Genomic DNA, 26,571 nt, shown 5'->3' with positions numbered 1-26,571 from the left:
ATGATATATATGTGGCCCTTCCAAGGAAGGAAGGGGGAGTGAGGCTGAGGCTGGTTTGGTGAAGGGGACCTGAGGGAGCTTTGCTGGTTCGTGACCTAGACTGTTCCATGTGGGTAAGTTAGGCTGACTCTCTTTCTCCTCCCTTGGCATTTCTGGAGGCTCTACCCTCAGGGACGCCTCTTTTGCCTTTCTAATTGTAAAAGGCCTTGTGGCTAGAAGCCTTGTTTAATTAATCTTTGTGCCCCAACTGCTGGGCCTCTAAATTCTTACCTAGTCCAGGCCTCTGGTCTGGGCCAGAGTTTCTCTCTCTTAATTTCCTCTTCAACCTTCTTAATTGTAAATAAATCACCATAAAAGTCAATTTTGACTTGAGATTATTCCTTGATTGGGGAAATTTCCCCTGGCGACCACCTTTTAATATATTGAACCCATAAAACCCCTTTTTCTCCCTTATACCACTCAGCCTCCTGCAAGACAGGGAGGCCTCTCAGGAAACTAATCTCTCCAGAAGCCAGGAAAGGAGTCAGCTTTTCACTCACCCAAGCAGTGGCTCCAAAAAGAGAAGATCCAAGAGCAATCTTACCAAAGTCTCAGGTCCTCCATGCTCCAGATTCAGTCCTAAGACCTCCTGACAGGAAGTTTCAACCTTTTTTAAAGACCTTTCTTAACATCACTTCCTGTCTCTTCCTCCACTTTAAGGGGACCAATTGCAGTCTTTAAATTTGCTTAGCACTGCCCAGGGGTCAGTCAGTCATTTCTGGAGGTATAAATCACTTTAGTAAGTAGTTTGTGGACTTCCCATACTTAACGTTAAGTATGAGTGTTATAAGGATGATATTAGAAAATAAGTATTGTTTTATTAGTTTAGAGATAAGAAGTAGAGAATCTGGCTTGAGGAAGAATTAGTTTCAAACACTATTTATTAATCTGTTTCTGTGTATAGATTGACCAAAGAAAACCTGGTCTTTGGTTTAGACTCTGAGTCTGTTAAGGCTCAGAGTCCTAGTCTGATTCTTGTTGAGACTCAACCTATAGTGGTAGTTTTAGTTAGAATAGTATAAAATTTTGTTAGTTAGATCAGGGAGGATTAGTATAGCCTGTGAACCACAGGAGAAGCGGTTCCTTGCAGAACCTGGGAGTTTTTTTGGGTGGAGTTAGAATACCTTAGAATTAGAAATCCTTTTACCCTTATATATATTTTAAATAAAAAGTTTAATTTTCTATACATAAGTCTCTTTATTAGAACTGTGCCCAAAGAGCTCTAAAAGACTACCTGCCCTTTGAGCCAGCCATAGCATTGCTGGGTTTGTACCCCAAAGAGATCATAGATAAAAAGACTTGTACAAAAATATTTATAGCCACGCTTTTTGTGGTGGCAAAAAACTGGAAAATGAAGGGATGCCCTTCAATTGGGGAATGGATAAACAAATTGTGGTATATGTTGGTGATGGAATACTATTGTGCTCAAAGGAATAATAAACTGGAGGAATTCTATGTGAACTGGAAAGATCTCCAGGAATTGATGCAGAGTGAAAGGAGCAGAGCCAGAAGAACATTGTACAAAGAGACTGATACACTGCGGTAAAATAAAATGTAATGGACTTCTGTACTAGCAACAATGCAATAACCCAGGACAATTCTGAAGGATTTAGGGAATAGAGTGCCTACCCACATTCAGAGGAAGAACCATAGAAGTGGAAACCCAGAAGAAAAACAACTAGCTGAACACATGGGTTGATGCGGACATGGTTGGGGATGTAGACTCAAAACAACCACAGCAATGTAACTATCAATAATACGGAAATAAGTCTTGATTGATGACATGTTAAAACCAGTGGAAATGTGTGTTGGATATGGGGGTGGGAGGGGAGAAGGGATGAAGAGGAAAGTAAAAACATGAATCATGTAGCCATGGAACATTTTTCCAAAAAAAAAAGAAATATTTAAATAAATTTTTTTTAAAAAAGAGTCTCTTTAGCATTCCTTGAGCCTGGTCCTGAAGGGAAGTTCATCTTTGAGCTTCACTTCACTTTACCACTGAAAATACTTTTAAATAATATTTATCAAAAGTATCAGAATCAATTTTGAACCTTTATTTTCCTCCTATTTGGCTAGCCTATTTTATTTTTACAGTGTCTTCCCTTTTTGTTGATTAAATTTGCAAGTAAGAAGGGGAGAGTTAATCCCATCTTCACAGTATTAAACCTAGACAAATGTTCTCTCCCTTTCTCCTGGCAAGTCTTTTTCCACCCTTAAAGATACCCAACTGCTTATAATAATAAGTCTTTGTACAGTGATTTCATTGTCAGTGCTGAGATGTTTACAGAACAAGACTGAGCCAAAAATAAAAAAAGAAAAGTTAGAAAAAAATAACTTCTTAGAAATGCCAGTCTTCATTCCCCCAGCACTGTCTTGTTGAAACTGGCCTTTACCCAAATATATGTACAAATATCAAATTACCATTGGGTGCTCAATGGTGCTAATGTATGATATAGAGGCAATCAAGGGAAAATAGCAGTTGAGCCTAAAATCCATTAAACTTAATGTACCCTGAGATCATTGAATTTTGCTCTTTTGACTACCTTATCAAACTGTTGACTCACTTTGAGCATGTGGTCTACTAACACCCTCATATCTTTTTCAGAAAAAAAAAAAATCTCTATCTAGCCCTGCCTCCCATGTAAAAATGGTTTTTTGAATGCCAATGCACAATTTTGTACTTAAGCTTGCTGAATTCCTTCTTATTCTGTTCAACCTAACCCTTTAGCCTCTTGAAATCTCACTAGTGGATGGTTCTGTTATCCAATCAGTCAATCAGAAAGTCAAGAAGCATTTATTAACCACTTACTATATTCTGTGCAGTGGGTAGAGTGCCAGCAGTCAGGAAGACAAGTTCAAATCTGACTTTAGAGACTTCCTGGCTGTATGACCTTGGGTTTGTCTTACTTTACTCACGTAGAAAATGAGCTGGAGAAGGTAATGAGGGATTAAGAAAAGTTGCATGTGATTGAAATGACTAACCAACAATAATATACTGGACACTGTGCTAAATACTGGAGATACAAAAAAGAGGCAAAAGACAGTGCCTGCCCTCAAGGAGGAGACAACAAACAAATAAATATGTACAAATAACTATATGTAGGTTATGGAGGAAATAATTCAGAGAGGGAGGGCACCAGAATTAAGAAAGGCTATGAAAGATTTCTTAAAGAAGGTAGGATTTTAGCTGAGATTAAAAAAAAAAAACCTTATCAATAGTAAGTATTGACTCCAAGACAGAAGAACAGTAAGAACTAGGCAACTGGGGCTAAATGACTTGCCGAGGATCACAGAGCTAGGAAGGGTCTAATTTGAGATTTGAACATGGGACTTCTCATCTCTAGACCTCTCTTTCCACTGAGCCATCTACCTGCCCCCTAGCTGAGATTTGAAGAAAGTCATGGAAACCAGGAGACAGATGAGGAGAGGAAAATTACTAGGCATGAGAAATAGCCAATGAAAATTCCCAGAGCTGAGAGATAGAGTGTCTTTTTCAGGGAAAATCAAGGAAGGCAGTGATACTGAATTGAAAGACACGAGATAGAAAATAGAGTGTTAGAAGACTTTGAATGCCAGAGTATTTTATATTTGGTCCTGGAGGCAATAGGGAACCATGGGACTTTATTGAGTAGGGGGAGATAGCTCATATGTTAGATATCACTTCCAGCTTTATGTTATGGAAATAGATATTTTCAAACCCTTACCTTCTGTCTTAAGAGTCAAAACTAAGTATTGGTTCCAAGACAGAAGAGCCGTAAAGGCTAAGCAATTGGATTAAGTGATTTGTCCAGGGTCTCACAGCTGAGAAATGTCTGAGGGCAGATTTGAACCCAGGACTCCTGTCTCCATGCCTAGTGCTCTATCCACTGAGTTACCTAATTGATCTGTTATGGAAATTTGAGAAATAAACTAGGCATATGTTTATCTAAGTCATTGAGAAAACTAATAAATAACACAGGGTGAAGTCCAAGCCCTATGGATACTATTAAGAGAGGAAAGGGACTTTAATTAAGAGTTTTTATAATTAAGTGACAGGAACAGACTATCTGCCTTCTGCCTTGAGATACAACCTTGAGCTGAGACTGTCTTAGGAATTCTGTGTGGGAGCTGTTGGAAAGTTCTGTTGGCTCCAATTCTCTCTCTCTCTCTCTCTCTCTCTCTCTCTCTCTCTCTCTCTCTCTCTCTCTCTCTCTCCCTCTCTCTGCTCTATCTCTATCTCTTTTCTCTCTCTCTCTCTTCTCTGCTGGTTTTCCCTGCCCAGAGAGGTGGCAAAAACGTTGGCTCCTGGAAATTCCTTTATCCAGAGTGACTGTTGTGGAAAGAGGAGGAAGTTGGAAGGTTTGGGAAAGAGTTGTGAAAGGAAGACCTACAGCTAAGAGAAAGAAATCTTGTTTTTAGCTCCTCTGTGGTTACAGAGCAAGCAGGCTGGGCTCGGCCTTTTCAGGCCAGAAACCACTAGGCAAAAACCCTGACTGGCTAGAACAGTGATGGGCAACCTTTTGAGCTTAGTGTGTTAAAATTCACTAAAAAACCGAGCATAACTCAGGTGGTGTGTCATTTTGAAAAAAAAACAACACATAACTTCACAATACTTATAGTTTAAATAACAAAAATGTATAATTGTACTATATAACTGTATTTAATAAACCAAAATAGGTAAATTAATATCAGTAGAATTGTCATCTATAGTGCACAGAGTGTCTACACTACACTACAGCAAATAAGTTTCATCCTCCACATGCGGCCCCATACTTCTCTATATGCGGCCGTGTGTCATCGAAAATGGCTACACGTGTCAGTGCTGACATGTGTGTCAGAGGTTTGCCATCATTGGCTAGATGGTGGAAAATCTAACTGAATACTACAAGGAGGCAGTACTGAATATTGTAAGAATAATAATTTGAAATAGGCTTAGATAGATAGATTTTGGATAAGATAGAAATAAAGTGATAGTAAAGGTCTGGTTTTGACCAGACAGAAGACGATGGTTCCATGAGGAATCTTTTTTTTTTTTTAATTTAGAATATTTTCCCATGGTTACATGATTCATGTTCTTTCCCTCTCCCCTACATCTCTCCCCTCCCCGTAGCCATTGCACAATTCCACTGCATTTTACATGTATCATTGATCAAGACCTATTTCCATATTATTGATAGTTGGACTAGCATGATCATTTGGAGTCTACATCCCCAAATCATATCCCCATGTGATCGAGCAGTTGTTTTTCTTCTGTGTTTCTACTCCCACAGTTCTTTCTCAGGATGTGGATAATGTTCTTTCTCATAAGTCCCTCAGAATTGTCCTGGATCATTGCATTGCTGCTAGTAGACCATGAGGAATCTTAAGTTTGGGGTGGTTGGAGGTAGAAACCCATTTGTTTTTAGGATTTTCCCTGCTTTACCTTTCTGTTAAAATTTTAATCCTTATAACCTTAATAAACAGAGGTTTTTTGTTTTTTGTTTTTTTTTACAACTGCTTCCATTTGTTTCAGTTTAACTCCCTCGAGGAGTTAAACTGTTCGTCCCAGACTACATTAACTTTTGATACAAAACCAACTGGCCCTTCTTAATATAAATAGATAAAATCCCAAAATACTTACAACAAAGTTCCTTCCAAGTTGATGTTGAACTCTTTGGGTTCAATCATACTGAGTCTACCTAACTGGGTTATCATTTCCTTTTTCTTTTCCACATAAATAGCAGTATTCTGTTCAATGCTTTGCTAAAATTTAAGCAATACTTTACCTAAAGCCTTCTTCTGAACTATTTACTAGTTTAGTATGCAGTCAAAAAGAGAGAAAAGAGATTACTTTTGACATGATCTATTCTTGAAGAAACCAATCTGCTTTTTGGGACATCAACTTGGAAGAGTATCAATTCATTGGTCAATAGTTTATAGACCATTCTCTTCTCTTTTCTGAAAATTGGGACGTGTCCTTTTCTCTGTGCTTCTTTGCAGAGACCGGGACTTGTTGGTATGGATGCAGTACAAAAGTCAGATGTTTGTTGATTAGTTTTTCTGAAGTGTAATTTTTTCTTTGTTTTCCTTTTTTTAATAAGAGATGGGAAAATATAGGTGATATAAAAATAAAATATATCAATGAAATTTGTTTTTGTAAAAAGTTATGGAGGGAGACACCTCTACTACTAAGTTCTTAAGGCTAAAACTATTGTCCCAGAAGCTGGAATTGTTGAGACTTAAAATTCCTGAGCTTTGGGTTCTATTTTTAAAGACTTGGGTAAAAATTAAAACAAGTTGTCCAATAGCAAGGTTCTAAATCCCCCATTTTCCCTGTATTCATGTTGAAGGCACACAAACTCAAGCTGGTTTGTATCAGCATTGTGTCTCAGGATGAGTAATTTTTAAATTTCAAGATGATATTTTAAGCATTCAAAGAAGAAAGAAGAGGAGGAAATGAAGAAGAAAGAGGCATGCATTCAGTTCACATAATATTAATATTAGTGCCAGTCAAGATACTGCCTGCATTGTTAGGGAAAGAAATGGAAAAATACTTACTTTACACATATTCCAAAAGTTTCTCAAACTTGAGTTTTCTTAGTTTCAGGAACAGTGTATCTTAATAAATTATATCCCAATAGCTTACATTCTTTTCAACCTATCTTTAAAATAGAGGACAGTAAATTTATAGAATTAAACTGAAATGTATATTGATCACATTGGGGGATTTTTCACTTAAATTCTATTCAGCAAAATGGGAATTTGCTCAATGAGCTAATTATAGCAATAGCTTAACTTAAAATTTTTTTACTATTAAATTACACATGCCACTGTATTTAATAAATACTTGTTGGTTGGTTGATTGATGCCACTCAATTATATTTCAAGACAAAATAAAATGACAAAAACATCTCTCCTGTTCTGGGGATCAGAAAAAAGGACATAAACTTTGAGGTGTTCAGCTCTCAGAAAAGGAAAGACACTTAAAACATGAATGCATAATGACCACATAGTAAGTAAGTAGAATTATTGCTAGAAATAATTTATGTACAATGTAATCCTTTTCTTCCTGTGATAGTGAGTCCTAATGGTATCAGAGATATGAGAGACAGAGACAAAGAAAGAGATGAAGTCAGAGAGAAAAAGAGTTAGAGAGAGTGAGACAGAGAGAATAAAGAGAGAAAACAAGAATGCATCTTGGATACAAATGTTCAATTTTTTTAACCTTTCATTTCCCAATTTAATAATTTATAGTGAAGTATATCCAAAGGAATATCATCAAGAAACACAGCACATGTCTAACAATGATACTGAAGCCCAGTTTATTTTCCATTGTAATTTGTACGAAACCCATCAAGATATGTCATGATGGATTCCCTAATTCCTGTGTATAAGAGTTCTTTTTCTTATTTATGAATTTAGGTCTTTTTCAGTGCAAACACATTTTAGGAGCAAGTGAAAGAATCTTTTTTCTTTTTTCTTAATTAAATTTTTTTCAATTACACATAGAACCAATTTCATTTATTTATTTATTTTTAATTAATTTTCCATGGTTACATGATTAATGTTCTCTCCCTCCCTTCTTCCCTCCCCCTTCCTGAATCTGGCAAGCAATTCCACTGGGTTATACATGTGTTATCTCTTGATACTTATTTCCATATTATTTATTTTTGTAAAAGAGCAATCTTTTAAAACCAAAACCCCAAATCATATAACCGTAAAAACAAATGATAAGACATGTGTTTTTCTCCTACATTATAGAAACAATTTCTAACAATCGTTTTTTGACATTTTGCAATTCAAATTCTTTCCCCTCTTCCTCCCTTTTCCCCTGAGGTGATAAGTAAACTGGTATAGATTATACAAGTACTGTCATACAGTATATATCCATATTCCCCATATTAAGACTGAAGATACATATCACTTTTACAATTAAAAAACTCAAAGAAGAAAAGTGGAAGATGGTGTGCTTTGATCTGTAATCAAATTTTGACAGTTTCTTCTTTGGCTGTGGATAGTGGGTTGTTGTGTTTTTTAATCTCATTTTGCTGATAATAGTTTAATTCTTCATAGCTGATTATTGTACAATATTTCTGTTACTGTATACACTGTTCTCCTGGTTCTGCTTACTTCATTTTGCATCACTTCATGTAAGTCTTTCCAGGTTTTTCTGAACTCATCCTGTTCATCATTTCTTATGGTACAATGGTTTTCTATTACAACCATATAGCACAGTTTGTTCAGCCATCCCCCAATAGATAGACACCCCCTCAGTTTCTAATTCTTTGCCACTACGAAGAGCTGCTAAAAATATTTTTGTACAAATAGGTCCTTTCCCCCTAAGGAATCTTTTTCTTTAATTTTCTTTTGTTTTCATAATTTTATTTGCTGTTTGGCTAGACCAAGAAAGAATAAAAGATGAAATAAAATCAAATAATTTCATTTCAAATCAGATTCTAATCCCAACTAGATGATTTGAAAGGTCCTTACTAAAAAATTCCCATTTCTTTTTTTTTCTGATTTCAATTTTTAGGTGTTATTTCTCCCTCTCACTGACATGTACAGTTGAAAAAAAAAAACGACAAATGCATATTTAATTATCATATTCATACATAGAAAAAAACTTTACAACGCTCAGGAACCAATTAATTTTCCTGTCTTTAGAACTTTGCTCCTTTCCCCATTCATTTCTAGAAATTAAAAATGATCCAAGGGAGAGGGATATGTATATGTAGTCAGTTATCCCTGAAGAGTTCTTGAATGTAAACTCCTTGAGGTTAGAAACTGTCTTGGTCTTAGATTTGTATCTCTGGTGCATATAGTAGAGTGCCTGTAATAAAAACAGGTTTGATTCATTGATTTTGTATCCCCTTTCATTGTCTTCTCAGTTTCTCATCACTTAGCTTAAGGTTGTTACCTATTGCTAAAACAGTTAGCTCCTCTTTTTTAAAGATAGATTTTATATTAGAAGCCTGAGGATTCCACCCTCCCCCCACACTGTCCTTGTTAGCTCTTATAGAAGCAGCATATATGTATTCTTTTTAGGCTCTGCTTGTGCTTCCATTTTCTCAAGAGAAGGGGAATATGGGGGTAGGGAGCACCTAGGTGGATTGAGAGCCTTACATGGGATTTCCTGGGCCCAAATTTGGCCTCAGACATTTTCTAGTTGTATGACCCTGGGCAAGTCACTTAACCCCCATTGCCTAATCCTTACCACTCTGCTGCATTGGAATGTTAAATAGTATTGATTCTAAGATAGAAGGAAAGAGTTAAAAAAAAGGAAAAGAGTAGGGCCATGACTAAAGTCCCATGTCATATTGAGAGATTATATGGATAAGCTTTAAGCCAAATGTTCATAGAGGCTGGATCTCATTTAGACACTTTCTTGTCCCCCTGCCTTGTTCTGTCTTACTCAGGGGGAGAGGGGTACTGGGCATTCCTGTACTAGATTCCCCAAAGAGCCCCTCTGTATCTTCACTTTGTGGCTGGTGTTTACAGCGTAATACAGAGTTACTGAAGAAGAGTCTTGTTGCCTTACCAGTGACATATGTAACACCAGTTGCACCTGATGGAAATAAGGCTATAGGGAGCATCCCATAAGCTTACCTCCTCTGTCAACTCACAAGGTCACTATGACTCAACATTGAATGGAGGAGTACTTGAGATGGTGCAGCAAACAATGAGTAGTCCCTTGGACCTTTCTCTTCCTTCCTCTACTCTTTAGCACAGGTAGAGAGGTGAGGCTTGAGCACTCAAAATATGAAACAATTTTCCCATTCTTTCTTTAACTCTCTGAAATATGGGGTAAGTAACTCTCTTCTGAAGGGTACTGAGAGAGGAACTACACATCCCTTACCCTAACAGGGTGGCAACTGCTCCCTTGCAGCAGGGACTCAGCTAGATAAACTTGACCCTGCACCTCTGGTTGCCTTTTCTGCTTTATTTTTCTTTTCAGAAACAGTAACCCTAACATGGAGCATTTTGGAGTGGCTACCATATCTCAAGAGTTTCTAGATTCCTTTGTTGGTGTTAGTTGAACTTTGGGAGTTACCCTCCCTAGACCAATTATAGTACTTCTAGGAAAAGAAGATAACTAATAATGGGAAGATAACCCTGACTTGACTAGCTAGAAGATATTGATTTAGACAGAACTTTTTGGACAAGGTTAAATTTTAATTTTAATTTTATTTTATTTGCATTTTCAAATTCTCTTTTTTCCTCTATTCCCTCCTTCATTCATTAAGATGGCAAGAAATATAGCACTCATTAGAAGTCATGCAAAATAGCCATATCTATGGAAGGGGGAGGGGAGGAAGAAGAAAAAGAAACAACAAAAAATATATATATACTTCAAGTCTATCAGTTCTCTATCTGGAAGAAGACAGGATTTTGCCTCAAGAGTTCTTTGGAACTGTGGTGGATCATTGTACTGACAAAAGTTTCTAAGTCTTTCACAATTGATTATCTTCACAATATTGCGCTACTATGTAAATTGTTCTCTTGATTCTGTTCACTTCACTTTGTATCAGTTCATTTAAGTCTTCCTGGGTGTCTCTGAAACCATTCCTTCCACCATTTCTTATAGTCCAACAATATTCTAGCACATTCATATGTCCTCCCCTTGTTCAGCCATTCCCCAATTGATGGATATTCCCTCAGTTTCCAGTTCTTTGCCACCACAAAAAGAGTTGTTATAAATACTTTTGGACATATGGGTTCTTTTCCTTTAAATTTGATCTCTTTGTAGTGATATTTATGGCTCAAAGGTTAGGCCCTCCAGGCAAAATTTAAACCCTATTCATCATTTCTTTAAATTCTTATGTTTTTAAATTTTTGCATGTTCTGATGTTAAAGCTTTCTTTACTGGGAAAGTATTACAGTAGTTATATCATGTGTTAAGTCTTTGTCAATGATAACTTTGAATCTTTTGCAACTTTTAGCATTTCATTTGTATGGAAAAAATAATTAGCTGTCCTTTACCTGATTTACATTATATGTTGAGTGGGGTATATGAGGTGTTCAGGGAGGACTAGAACTTCTGCGATGAAATCCTTTTCAGGGCTGCTCATTCACCTTTGGCGCCCAGCTTTCACTCATCTCTCATCTGTGGCTCCAGGAAGCTATAGTATGTGAAGTGGCCACACTCAAATAAAATATCTCAGGAGAAAAGCTAAACTAAGTTGAGGGTAGCTGACAGGCCTCAAACCCATTGGTGAGTTGGGGGATGTCTAGCCTAAGCATGTGAAGACTTCCCTCAGTGGGATGGATACGTAGAACAATTCAGTCCAACAGCCATGAAGGCAGCTGAGCAGGTACTATAGAGGACCTAGAGCTTGTTAGTCATTGAAGATGCCATATTCACCCACTGCATCCCAAGCCATCACTAGTTTTCTTGACTTTTGTCTTCTTCGATGCCTATGGATGAGAGAGTGAGGTTGAGAACTCTGCACAACTCTGCCTCACCCATCTCATGTTCAAGTCAAGACACACTTGTGATATCATTGGTCCTCTTAGAAAACAAAGGATGAAAAATAATCATAAGATGAGTAACTTTCTAGTCTCCATTTTGGGGAGACCCCAGACATGAGCTAAAATCTAAGCTTTAGGTAATAGTCCCACTAGCTCTAAATAGATAAAACAAAAACAAGAAAAAGAGCCTGATCCTTCTTTCAGGTGGTCAGACTTCCTTAAGACTGAATCCAATTAGTACATGCCTCAGTCTAGAGCTGAGAGTGATCCCTTAGTAGAGTGGGAGTATGTATAGTCTTCTAGCCCCTTGGGTTGCTCAGTGTTTTTTACTGATAAATATTTAAAACAAAAGGATTTGATTATACAATCTGCTATTCCTAGAAATTAGAGGAAAGGATGGCCAAAAACTAGAATGATAATAACAAAGAGGGAAAACCTATGTGGTTAATTACTGAGAAGAATTCTTAAATTGGTTTCTAATTAATTTTATATCTCATATAATAACTTGCATTCATATTGCTTATTAACATTACTACTTCAGTTGAGTCATCTTTAAAATGAGGGTAATAATATGTGTAATAGCTCATAAGGAAATTGGAATGCTAAGTGTTTGTAAATTGCTCTGGGATCCTCTGATAAAAGCACTATATGACTGTTAAGGATTGTAATAACTGTTCTTGTTATAAAGAACCTTGTACTTAAAAGGATCTTGTAGGATTCCATTGACATTGACTCAATCTAGAATTATTACATCACTACTTTTTAAGACATTTAAATGTATTTATTTGTTACATTAAAATACCCAATTAACTCCTTCCCTTCCTCCTCTCCCTCAACTAGGGAAGGCATCATTTGACAAAAAGGTATATGTATACATAAAACTACATCTTACTTATTTCTACACGAGTCATTTTTCAAAGTATTTCTAGTGCTGTATGGAATGCTCTCTTGGTTCTTCTCATTTCATAATTTCATGTAGACTCTTTCCATATTTTCTCCAAATTAACTGTTTATCATTTCTTATAGTGCAGTGGTATTCCATCACAATCATATCCCACATTGTTTAGTCATTCCCTAATTGATGGGCATCCCTTCGATCGCCACCATAAAGAGAGCTGCTATAAATATTTTAGAACATATAAGTTCTTTCCCTTTTCCTCTGACCACTTTAGGAAATAAACCTAATAATGGTATTGCTGGATCAAAAAAATATACACAGTTTAAACCTCTTTGAGCATAATTCCAGATTGCTCTCCAAAATGATTGGATCAGTTCTCATTCCAAACCTTCCACTTCTTGGGAAAATTCACTAATAATGATCATAGAATTCTGAGCTAGAAGACAACAATGTGGCTTCTTCAAACTCTGTATGTGTGCAGAAAAAAAGCCACAAGATACGGGTCTGGCCTTGAATTCAGGAGTCCTGCATTTTGTTTTAATTATCTACCCCAAGCATGTGAAGATAATCAATTTGTATCATACTTTAAAAATGGAAAAAGCACTTCTTGTCCATTCTCTCAACTGAATTTTGAGAACTGTACTTACAACTAATTAAATCAGCTGTCTTAAGGACCAAGATTCTCATTGGGCTGATTGACAGGTAAGGAATTCTTTGACGTATGATGTAACATGTCCTTCAGTCTGTGTAGCTCTCTTTTGTTTTTGCACTGAGAGTGTTGGAGTAGCAGACAAGGAATGGGATGGATTAAGAATCACATCGTTTTCAGATTGCCTGTGATCATTTACTTTTTAGGTACCCTAAATATGAGGCATTCATGTAGGTCAGTACCTGCCTCTCCTTTCTATCGGTCTTACAGTTTCCTGGAGCACTGGGGATTTAAGTGACTTGTCAAGGTCTCTTAGTCAATATACAAGTAAAAGCATTATGAATGGATAAAGAGCTGGGCTCTCAGGAAGCAAGACTAGATTCATGTCTTGCCTCTGACAAGTACTAGCTATGTGACACTACTTAATCTGTCCCACTGCTCCAGTAGCAGAAAGTTTAAATAATCACTCTTCTTTTATCTGAGATCCAGTAAGGACAAGCCCTTTTAATTCATGATTTTCCTCCTGTTTCCTTGCATATTATTGACATTTTATTCCTTCATCTGAACTTTAAAAATTTTTTACTTTGTTTAGCCACAACTCTGATGAAGAAGGACATTAGGTCTTCAGGCCCACAAAATATCTTTTTCTTCTAGTAGTCCAACAACTCTAAAGGATAATTTGAAGGTTTTGTATTTCTCAATTTTTCATGGCTTCCAGTGAATCCTTTGCATCTTTTGCATTTTCTGTACTAGGCAAAATGAAGACTGTTTCATACCTGATACTCATATATCATATCAATATGAATATGAATATTCATATACTCAGAAACATAGACATGAACCCGACCAAAATTTTCTGGAGTTTGTTCTGTTGGGAGAGCAAAAAGAAACTGACTCCTTTCAGGGTCAGCCCCCAGGATCAGACTGAAGTTCATCTGAGTCCAGAGTCCTTCGGGCTTGAGGAGTGGTCTGGGTTCCTAAGTGACCTGTTAAAATTGTTTGTATTCGTGAAAGTCTTTTGTGGATTAATTCTTAGACATCTGATGTATTTTGTTGCTATTTTAAATGCTATTGGTCCAAACCATGCATACCCTTTCACCTAGCTATATCAGTAGTTGGCCTTTACCCCAAAGAAATCAAAGAAAGAAGAAAAGGATCTCTAAGTATAACAATATTTATAGTAGTTGTTTTTTTCGTGGAAACCACAAAATGGAAACTCGGTGGCTATCCTCTTGTTGGGGAATGACTAAATGAACTGTGGGGAATATTATCATGCTATAAAAAAAAGAATGAAATGAATAATTTCAGTTTTTCAGATCTAACTTTATTTGTGTACGTAAAAAGTGCTTTGTAGTTGTGTTCATGTAATTTCCTTGTTTGTCTTGTCAAATTGATTCCCAAGTATTTTATATCGTGAAATATATAATTTCAGTGAAAACTGGGCAGTCTTTTATAAACTGATACAGAGTGAAGTGAGCAGAACTAGAACAATTTATACATTATAAACAATATTATAGAGAAAAACAACTTTGAAGGACTTTAGTACTCTTGATGAATGCAATGATAAACCCTAAGTTCACAAAAGAATGAAAATAAACCATGCCATTCACCTCCTGAAAAAGAATGATGGAATGAAATGTAGAAAGAGATTTTTTTCAAACTTGACTAATGTAGGAATTTGGTTCATGGTACTTTATAACTATGTGTTAAAGGATTTGTTTTGTGGGTTTGTTTTTTTCTTTTAATTTGCTCTGTTGAGGGGACAGTGGGAGGTGTGGATGACTTAAAATAGTTTTTTCTTAAAAAATAAAAATGATAAACTGCTAAAAATAAATGCTATTTCTCTATTTTATACTCCCAGATTTTAGTAGCAATACACAAAAATGCTAATGATTTTGTGGATTTTGCTGAAGCAATTGTTTCTATTAATTTTCTCTTGATTTCTAGTTTTCAAGAGGATCCGATAATCCATCATGTATCATATGAATATATTTTTGCTTCCTCCTTGCCAGTGCTTACTTATTGAATTTCTTTTTCTTGTATTATTTCTAGTACTATGCCAAATAATTATGACACTGGGCATACTTATTTCACTCCTGATATCACTGGGAAAGCTTCCAGTATTTCTCCAATGCATATAATACTAACTCTAGGTTTTAGATAAGTGTTTTTTATGGCATAAAGAAACGTGTTCTTATTCCTATGCTTTTTAGTAAGATAAATAAATGCTAATTTTATTGAAGGCCTTTTCTACATCAATTGATAAATACCACAGGCTAGTAGAAGATCTGAATTCAAATCTGACCTAATGTACTTCCTACCTATTTCACTTTGGGCAAATCGCTTAATTTCTCCCTGCCTTAGTTTCCCCATGAATGTAAAATGGAGATAATAAGAGCATCTATTTCTTAAGGTTTTTGTGAGGATCAAATGAGAAATTAATTGCAAAAAATTTAGAACAGTGCCTAGAACATACTAAGCACTTAATGTTTTTTCCCTTCTTCCCTTCCCCTATTTTTTTTTTTTTTGGTTATTAATAGGACTAGCCTGCTAATTTTTCCTGAAGTAGAGCTATTATTGAACATAATCATAATTATTTTTTAATCTAAATCCCTTTTACAAGTATTTTATTTAAATATTTGCACCTGTTTTCATTAATGATCATGGTCTATATATTCCACTTTCTCTGTTTTTTTGACTTTAAGAGTCAAACCTATGTTTATCCCATAGAAGAAGGTTAGAAGAATGGCTTCTTTCTCTGTAAAAGAAATATGTAGGATTATTTTGTTTTTTAAATATCTGATGACATTTCTTTAAAAATCCATCAAGTCTTAGAGGGTATTTTTTTCTTGGTACTTCCACTCTGACTTGCCAATTTTCTCTTTTGGGGATATTTATTTATGTCACCTATAGCCTGATCTGGCAAATTTGGTATTTCATATTTTTATAGACATCTATCCATTCTGTTGCTATATACTCCAGTATGGTTGTAGTTTCTGAAATTTTTATTTTTCCTTCTTCATTTGTTGTGAATTCCCTCTTTTCATTTTTGGCTTTTGCTTTCACTTTTCTTTTTCTTAAATCAGATAATGATAACCTTTTAAAAGCCAACTTTTTTACTAGCTCAATAGTTTTATTTTGCCTTTCATTTTATAAATCTCCTTGTAGCAAAAACAATATTTCCTAAGACCTTGCCATGTAGGTAAGGCTAGCTTTTCCTTAATAAGCATTGAAACCACACTCAAAATTAAATTGGCCCCAGGAGTCTCAGACTTTTGATATAGTTTCTTGGTGGTCTAAATCCAAAGTTCAATTATAAGGAGTCAGATGTTCTTCCCTCAGGGTTCTTCTCAGTGGACCAGCATGGCCAACAAAGAGGCAGGAAATTTGTTCCCAACTGAATTAATGAGGGCAGTTTGGTGGTGTGTCCTGGAGTCCGAAAGACTCATCTTCTTGAGTTCAAATCTGGCCACAGACATTTACTAGCTATGTGACCCTGGCAAGTCACTTAACTCTGTTTCAGTTCCTCATCTGTTAAGTGAGCTAGAGAAGAAAATGGCAAAGCAATCTTTGCCAAGAAAAACCCCAAATGGGATCACAGAGAGTTGGACACAACTGGAAACCACCGAACAATAAGGATTAATATTATATCCTTGCTGAATGCTCTTTTCAAGCTGTGGCTAAGTCAACTTCCTTTTGTTAAGTGTTAGACACCTTATTTGTGGCTCATTTCACCCCATTCCTAAGCCTAAACCACCAGACCAGTCTGAGGATTGAGACCTGACCCATGATATTTGACACTAGGTGTCTTGGAATGGAATTAGCCTGGAATGACTTTGTTAAAATGAGAGAAAGGCAGTGAAGAAGAAGATAAGTCCCAGAAGGTCTATGGCTTCTGGGTGTTGCTTCTAGAGATGCTGTCAGTATGACTACTGTGAAGTATACCCCCATTGACCTGAGGGAATTAGAGTAAATTAGAGATATGAATGTATTCTGCATCTCTGGGAACTGTGCCAGGAAGGCAAGAAATGCTATAACTATCAACTTTGCATAATTTTTGCTTTTGGTGGTGATGGTGATCCCCAGGTCAACCATTTTTGCTGGTCCTGAGTACTTCCTAAAGGCTATTATTTGGGGATCATCTAAGAAATGTGATAAACGAAATGCTTAGAATTTTTTTATATGACATTCAGGAGACCTTTGGGAACTGTGCTACATGGACTTTGTTGAAATACTTTAATGCAAGCAAGGGTCTAGAGAAAGTACTTGAAAGTATAGTGTTTGATCCTCACTAGGACCCCAGAGATACTTCTAGAATTGAGAACATGTCCAGATGTGCCCATTCTCTCTTTGTTCAAGACAGGCAGGTGTCTACATCAGTTAAAAAGATTAAATAATTTCTGTTCTTGCTATTCAGATCTCTAATTCTCTTTCTTTTTGTGATTTCCAGTGAGGCACCCCTAAGAAACCAACCCTAGTGTAGGTCCCAGGATATAAGAACATTTTGGGGGTCTCTGGCACAGGAATAACAGTTTGGGGATTAGCAGCAATGGGAGTTGTCATGGGCCTCAGTGGCAGCAAGCAGCAGAGCAGCCCCATTGTTAAGGGGCAGTGATGATGCCCAGTGGAAGTGGAGTAGAAAGGGACATTGGTTCAGCAGAGTGGGCATCGGCATAAGCAATTTACAAGCAGGAGCAGCATACCTCTTCACTTACAACAGTCTAGAAATAATGGGACCTCTCCATATTGCCACCAGTGCAATCACTAGACTATCGCTTCCCAAGAGGGCTTTGTGGATCCCAAGGCTAAGTTAGGAAGTGGCTTGTTTTCTTATACCCATTCCTTATTATTTTACTCTGTTAGAGCCTATTCTTTCCATAGACATTGCATATATTTGTTGGAGAGTTTTCCCAAGATTTATGGAAGAAATGTTTTATATCTACTGTTCCTATGATGCCATCTTAGTAAATGCTTTCACTAGATGCTAATTGTATCTACTGACTGATTATTAATTAGAAGCACATTGGTATGGGCTCATGAGCTCTGGTATTAGGAATATAGTTTCATACAATCTCTTTCACAGGTAGAAACAAACAAGCATTGCATTTAGTTAGCAAAAAAATAATGTTAAAGAGGAAGCTGGGAGAAGGTAGGCAGCTCAGTGGATGGAGAGCCAAGCCTGGAAACAGGAGGTCCTGGGTTCAAATTTGACCCCAGATACTTCCTAGCTCTGTGACCCTACACAAGTCACTTAACCACCATTGCCTAGTCCTTACCACTCTTCTGCCTTAGAACCAATACACGGTATTGATTCTAAGACAGAAGGTAAGAATTTTTAAAAAAATGAAATAAAATAGGAAGCTACCAGATGATGTGTTTTTCTTTCTCCTACCTTGTCCCTGGTGAGCCACTCCTCATTCTAGCCCAATTTGCTCCTTTTGGTAACAACCTCCTCAGCACTGACCTAGAAATGTCCTAAGGTCTATATTTCCTTTCCACAGAGATGATGTCTGAGGTCTAAAGTTTTTGATGAAGGGCTACCCACTCCTATTGAATTTTTTTTAAAGCCCTGACCTTCCCTTTTAGAATTGATACTAAATACGGATATCTCTTCTATATCACAACTTTATTCTTTATGGTTTTGATATGTCACTGGTTAGCATAAGAAATTTAATAAGAATTTGGGGGGAGTTTTTCAGAAGCTATAGACGATATGTGAAGGCCAGCAGATGACAGAAAAAGTTTAGAAACTATATAGCTTATGACTAAATACTTAACCCAAATTTTATAATAAGGGACTGTAAATACCCCATAAAAGAAAAAAAAAATCAGACTTCTCTAGTATGAAAGGAAGATCTCAAAATCTTATTCAGGTTTTCCACACCACCCTAACCTTGGAGATATGAAAGAGAGGCAGAGAGCAATAAAGGATAGGCAATTGAGGTTAAGTGACTCTCCGAGAGTCACATAGCTAGAAAGTATCTGAGGTCAAATTTGAACCCAGGACTTTTTGTTTCCAGGATTGGCTTTCTATCTATTGAGCCACTTAGCAGTTCTTTGAATTTGTTTTTGAAAATTAACCTCATAGGTTCAAGTCAGGCTTCAGGGAATTTCTAATTCTGTGACTAGGTAAATCACTTAATCCTGATTGCTTAGGCCTGGCCATTCTACTGTCTTCCATTTGATATTAACACAGAAGATAAGGATTTTTTAAAAAAAGTTGTTGTCAACTTGAAATCTAGAGACCCCAGATCTGCCCCGGTTCCCTAAAGAATTCACCCTGAGGGAAGTTTCAGATTTAACTATTTCAGATTGAATAATAGACCTTAAGGTACTTAATGGTCCTAGTTGGGTGGAACTAGTAGATCTAAATCAAATGTCAAATACCCTTTTGTCCTAGTAGATTCTCCCGTGGTATCAAAGTCCTCTTCCAAGAAGCCCAGCCCGTGGCTGGACCCTTCCCTTTTGTATCCATTGTAAAGCATCAGCCTCTCCCTGAAAATCTTGTCTTGGGCTTCTCTTTTCCTTGTAGCTATGGCAATGTCAATCAATAATACTTCCCTGTCCTTAATTCCCCAAATGGTAAATAAATCCCCCAATTTCTATTGTTCTTCGGGGTAGCCTCTAGCATGGTGATCCTCCCAGGGATATGAGTCCCCAGGGTAGTCTTTGGTGTTGATCATGATATTCTTAACAAGACCCAGGCAATGTGTAGTTTTTGGTGTGCTGAGCTCTGTATAGCTGTCCATTAGTGGACCTATCCCTTTCCTGATTAAAAACTTGGTTTTTCTGACTACTTTAATTGTTCGTTGTTATTTCCAAGTTAACAATGTCCAGGTGCCTTCCACCAAACAATAGTTTGTCCCAAGGCACATTTTGTAGGGCTTGCCCCAAAAGAGCAGAATTGTTAGTTATAGCTCTGCCCATCATTATTTATAATTCTTCAACTTGTAATTTTACTCTTAGAAATGGAAGTTGTGACTTCCCAATTACTTTAGTAGATGGTCTTTGAAGACTGCTGGAAATTCATCAACCTAAGGTCAACCAAGTAATGAGATTATCTGAACTTAGCTTTTCCCTCAAAAAACATCTGGTTTCCCTCAAAAAAAAATCCGTTAATAATAATTAGTATTTATAAAACTTCTACTAGGTATCAGGTACTGTGCTAAGTACTTTACATATGGTATCTCATTTGCTTCTCATTACAACCCTGTGTACTATTGGGCTCACATTCTAAGCTTGGTCGAACCTGCTACAACTTGTATTTAATTGAAAGATTTCCAGAATACTAGGTAACCTGTGTACCATAGGGAGGCATTAGAGTAGCTCTTTTAGGAGAGGTTTATTCTCCCATCATCAAATGTTTTTTGATCCCTTACTGTGTATTTAATCCTGAGGATAATACATTTTTAGCATGCTGTTGCATGATATTCTTAATAAGTATGCAAGGGGCAGCTAGGTGGCTCAGTGGATTGGAGAGCCAGGTCTAGAGACAAGGAGGTCCTAGGTTCAAATCAGACCTCAGACACTTCTTAGCTGTATGTCCCTGGACAAGTCACTTTAATCGGGAAAGAAGTAGTGTCCACTATTTGGCAGCCACCAGTGTCTCTGAAAGGATAACCCCATTAGATTATCCTCTGAAGCATCATAGAATTTGGGGAATTTATATACCTCCAGGGGAACTGGGGACTGGGAAGTATTACTGATTGGTTTTACAAATGGCTACAAAGAAATGAGAAGGCCAAGACAGGATTAAAGGGGAGAGACTGATGCTTTACAATGGATACAAAAGGGAAAGATCCAGGCAAAGGCTGGGCTACCAGGGGAAAGACTTTTATATAATGGGAGAAACTACCAGGACAAAAGGGTACTTAACATTTGTTTAGGTCTGCTAGTCCCACCTCAGCTGGGATTATCAATTACTTTAAGGTCTATTGTCCAGTCTGAGTCAACCCTCCCCTCCCCCCCAGACCTCCCTAGGGTTGTACTCTCTTGTGACAAAGGCAAACTTGGGGTCTCCAGATTTCAAGTTGACAGAACCCGATATTTAATAAATTCTTCCTTCCAAGTCTAGCTTATCAAAGTATGGAAGTTCTACCCATTTAACACTAGCTCAGAGAAGAGTGAGTGGCAGTGTAGGCCTAGGGTTCCCCCTTGGTAGTGTAGTTAAGAGTCAGAACTACTACTAACTGCCTTGTTAACTAAACTCTGCTTGTGTGGCCCCTTTTCTCAGCCGTGACAGGTTGTACAGACTACAATGTAGTAAGGGGAAAACTCTTTGGGTATTTTCCCCTCTGAGGCCATGTGGTTTTGAGAAACAGACCTTGGTCCTTGGCTTCTATGTTCTTGTTTTAGGTAGAGGAAATGGAGTCTCCAGCTTTGTGAGTTAGAAAGCTCTGGAGGAGGCATTAGCAAAGTATTCCAGAGTCTGGGTTTGCTGCCAATGCAGTACTGATGCCCCAAGGACCAGGGAGAGACTTTACAGAATGACCTTCTGCATCCAGGCCAGCAAAAGCTGAGATGAAGACTTATTTGGCAGCTATGGTTCATCTGGACATGAATTTGATGGGCTCAATATTATATGGAAAATGAACTAAGTTTTAAGCATACGTTTCCCTAGAGAATAAGGTTTTATCTACTTAGAGGCAGAGAATGCCCCTGAGGTGCTGTGAGAAAACATTTGTTATTTGTTCTTGCAATTTTTTTTTAACCCTTACCTTCTATCTTAGTCTCAATACCATGTATTGGTTCCAAGGCAGAAGAGCAGTAAGGGCCAGGCAATGGGGGTTATGTCACTTGTCCAGGATCACAATGTTAGGAAGATCAAAAGTCAGATTTGAAACCAGGATCTTCCATCTCTATGCCTGACAAACTATCTACTGAATCATCTAGCTGCCCCATTCTTACTATCTTTTCAAGTAAATATCTTTTAACTGATGTGAAGTGGTTAAATGGAATTGGGAAACTAGTCCTTGGTCCCTAAGGTAGGGAGAACACAGCCAAAAGGGGCTTAAGTCAATATATTAGAGAAAAAAGGCAATACTACCCATCAGCATACTCTAGACTCCTGAGTGGCTAATGTAGCAGCCTGTTCCTATGTGTAGTATAACTTGCTAAATAAAGGTGAGAAAAATAAAGTCCACAGAAACAAAGTGGTTTGATCATGTTCATCATACATGAGGGACAAGGTCAGGATTTGAAATCATGGCTACTGACTCTAAATCCAATACTCTATCCACTGTACAATGTTCTCTCAGGGAATTGGAATTTTTTCCCTCTAAGTTGACACTTTCATAACCTTATTCTGCTACCACCACTTAACAACTATCTCTGCTCTTTGAAAGTTCACTTCTTCCTGACTAGATCCTTGTTGCTGATATTTATGGACCTTCATGTGACACTCTCTTCCTCCCAGAACTCCTAGGCTTCACCTACTACTTGCATGACTCCTGTCTCTAGGTTACTTCAGCAAGGGACAGGAACAGTCCCACTTCAGAAGATCCTTTCCTTCCCTTCCATCATATTTCACTACTTTTTCCCCAAGTGCCAGAATCTCTACAGTAGTACCTAATGAATCCAGGGGTTAAATGACTCCATTATACACCTATAGGGATAACTTTCAACTTTTGTTCTCCAAGTTGAGAGGTGGTAATTGTTTCAAATGGTCCCATTAATAATCATCTATTTAGGGATGAACATAAAGGCTCTCTGTTACATACAGGTCAGGCACCCTCCAAAACTGGTGGGAGAGTTTGTGTACAAAAGCCTCACTTCATAAACTGGAGAGTCCATCCTAGGGACTAGTGAGATTTGGATACACAGTGGAACCTTCATTAATTTGCCAATGTTAGCTTCATAGTAGTTGACAAGTTGTATGTGTGAAGGGGGAGTGGTGAGAGAGGAGTTTAGTAATAAGGTGTTTTGTTTTGTTTTTTAAGCCCTTACCTTCTGACTTAGAATTGATACTGGGTATTGGTTCCAAGGTAGAAGGGTGGGAAGGACTACATAATTGATATGAAGTGATTTTCCCAGGGCCACACATGTAGGAAGTATCTGGGGGCAGATTTAAACCAAGGGCATTTTGCCACCAGGTCTGGTTTCCTAACCCCTGAGCTACCTAGCTGCCCTTAGTAATAAGTTGTTTTTAAATCATTACCTTCTGTCTGTCTTGGAATCAATAAGGGCTAGGCAGTGGGGCTTAAGTGGCTTGCCCAGGATCACATGGCTAGGAAGTGTCTGAGGTCAGATTTGAAACTGGGACCTCCTATCTCTAAGCCTGGCTCTCAATCCACTGAGACACCCAGTTGGCCCTATAATGGGTTTTGATAAAGAGGATGAGATTATATCTTTGAATGCTTTCCTGAGGGTATAGATCCAGGGAATATAGTTCAATTTCCAAATCCACTTGTTGAATTTACTAGAGGTAACTGGCAAGGTAACAGAGACAATGAAGGCTCTATTTCTATATAAAGAGTCAGGATACTAGTTTGAGGGTTGGCAGAAACCATGGATTTGCCCTTACTTGTGTCTTTTCTCTGACTTCTCCTTGATGTTGGCAAATAGGAGAAACTGAATTTAAAAGAAAAACAAACAAAAAACCCAATTATGCTAGAGATTGAGCTTGAGGCACTAGTCAAGAGCAAAGCTTATTATGAAAGAAGAACCCAGTTCTCAAGGAAGACCTTAAAAGTCTGCCCTTCACCTTTTCACTGGAATCCCTTGGAGAGTCCAGAAAAGAGAAAGAGTTTTCTTTCTCTTCCCAGTCTGCTATTAGCAATGGAGCCTTGTAACAGAGAAGCTTATGGCAGCACCCAGTGGATTAGAGAACTGCTGTGGAGTCAAGTTGGCAAGAAGAATTGAAAATCTGCGATTCTGCTAAGGAGATGGATGGCAGACTTCAGTGTCCATTCCCATTACACTACAATACTGAGAAAAGGGAAAAGAAAAAAAAATGAGAGGGGGGAAAAACCACTGCAGGAAGATCTCTTCTTTTCTATTTTTTTTTTTTATGTTATCTGAAGCAACAGTTCTTGTATTTACCTCCCGTCATTGCTGGTGCTGAACTCTGAAAGATGTTCTCTGAAGGAAATGACAATTTCATACATTGTGAGATTCCTAGACAAAGTGAAAATTCTGCATGTTTGGATCTTTTGTTTGAATATATTTTGGTTCAGACCTGGTTCAGGTTCAATACTGTTACCAAATGAGACACTAGAGAAAATATTATTTAGGGGCAGCTAGATGATTCAATGGATCGAGAACTAAGCCTAGAGATGGGATGTCCTGGGTTCAAATCTGGCCTCAGACACTTCTAAGTTGTGTGACCCTGGGCAAGTTACTTAACCCAATTGCCTCAGCCTTACCATTCTTCTGTCTTGGAATTGATACTTAGCATTAGTTTTAAGGCAGAAGGTAAGGGCCCTTAAATAAACAAACAAATAAATATTATATATATAGTTCAGTCATTATTTTAGTCATGCCCAACTCTTTGTGACCCCATTTGGGATTTTTTTTAAATTAAAATCCTTACCTTACATCTTGGAGTCAATACTTTGAATTGGCTTCAAGGCAGAAGAGAGGTAAGGGCTAGGCCATGGGAGTCAAGTGACTTGCCCAGGGTCACACAGCTGGGAAGTGTCTGAGGCCAGATTTGAACTTAGGACCTCCATTTCTAAATCCATTGAGCTATCCTGCTGCCCCCACCCATTTGGGATTTTCTTGACAAAGATACTAGAGTGGTTTGCATTTTTTTCCCCCATCTCATTTTACAGATGAGGAAACAGAATTAAGTGATTCACCCAGAGTCACATAGGTAATGTCTGAGGCCACATTTGAACCCAGGACATCCCATCTCTAGGCCTGGTTCTCTTCCTGAATTCAGGCTTGGCACTCTATCCATTGTACCACTAGCTGTCCTGGTAAAAAGTATAACATCTTATCAAAAAAATTACTAAGCAATAGCATGGAAAGGATATATTCAGCAAGGATAAAGTCCTGATTCAATTGTGGAAAGCTTTCCTCACCAGGTCAGAAGGGTGTGATGAACCTTAGTCCCTTGGATCTTAAATATCAAGGATGGTTTCCTTGCTTTTTAAAAAAATAACTTTTACCTTCTGTCTTAGAGTTGATACTGAGTATAAGAGTTAGACAGTTGGTATTGTGACTTGCCCAGGGTCACATAGCAACCAAGTGTCCAAGGTCAAATTTGAACCCAGGACCTGTAGGCCTAGCTCTCTGTCCACTGAGCAACATAGCTATGCCCCCCACCCCCCTTTTTTAAAGGTACTTGCCCTTCCTGGAATAAATGTTGCCCCTACCACATTGTATATATTTGCTAGATATAAAGCTGTCAGAAGCCTTTAGAAGTTATTCCTTTTTGGCTTGCCCAAAAGTCAGTCTTTTCCCAGAATAAACTGTACCACTCTGTAGTCCATCAAACTAGCCTTCTTGCTTTTGTTCTCACATTTTGTTTCTCCTTAAATATTTTCATCTTTTTTACATATGTTTATATATGTTTCCTCTTTTGGAATTAAGTTCATTAAGCCTACGGGTGGCTTCATTTTTGTCTCTGTATCTTTAACATCTTAGCACTGTAAAAAGGAGCTTTTTGATTGATTAAATCCTACTGTTTAGGCAGGGAAAAGATGTTCATTTTATTGGCAAGGAAACTGAGACTTGTAGAAGTTTCCCCTCCATTACAGGGCTCTGGTGAGGATCAAATAAGATAATATTTGTAAAAAGGGACTAGTACACTGTCTGACAAATAGTAGGTGTTACCTAAATGTTTATTCTCTTCTTTTCTCTTCCCTGGTACATCTGAGGTCACATAATTAACAGATGGCAGAACTAAAATATGGTCTTCTACTTCAGAACTCTGTTCAATGATCAATGGTGATTCCAAAGGACAGATGATAAAGAAAGCTGCCCACCTCCTGTCAGAGAAGTGACAGACTAAATACGAAGAACTAGAAACCCATTTTTGGATCTGGCCAAGATGGGAATTTCTTTTATTTGCCTATGCTAATTTTTTTTCCTTTTAATTTTCTAATTTTTATTTTAGAATTTTCTCCCTTTCCCCACCCATGGAGAATGAAAGAAATAACAATACCCATTACACATTAAATTCCACATTAAAAATACCGGGCTGGGAGAAGCAAAAACAAATAAATAAATAAATAAATAAAGTGGAGGAAAATATGCTTTAATCCGTTTTAGTAAGCTCTCTCTCTCTCTCTGGAGGTGGATAGCATTTTTCATCATGAGTTCTAAGCTTGATTTTACATGTTATAAATTTATTATTTTTGTTGGTGAGGGGGAAGATTAAAAAAATAAAAGCTTGATAATTTTCTTAAAGGTAATTAAAAAAATCCTAGGTCTTCTGACTTATGGGCTTCCCTAAACCATGCTGCCTCATCAATAAAAGCTTCTTCAGCAATCAAACGAGGGCCTCCGACCAGAGATCCTTCCAGTATGGTAATTTTATATTGCAAAAAATCCACCCTAAACCCGATGTATAAACGTGTCCCGGAGCTCTCACATCACCTCCACGGTCTACCTC

The sequence above is a fragment of the Gracilinanus agilis genome, chromosome 5 (assembly GCF_016433145.1).
Source record: "Gracilinanus agilis isolate LMUSP501 chromosome 5, AgileGrace, whole genome shotgun sequence".
NCBI lineage: Eukaryota > Metazoa > Chordata > Mammalia > Didelphimorphia > Didelphidae > Gracilinanus > Gracilinanus agilis.
The sequence above is the reverse complement of the archived record's forward strand: the minus strand, read 5'-3'. Positions refer to the sequence as shown.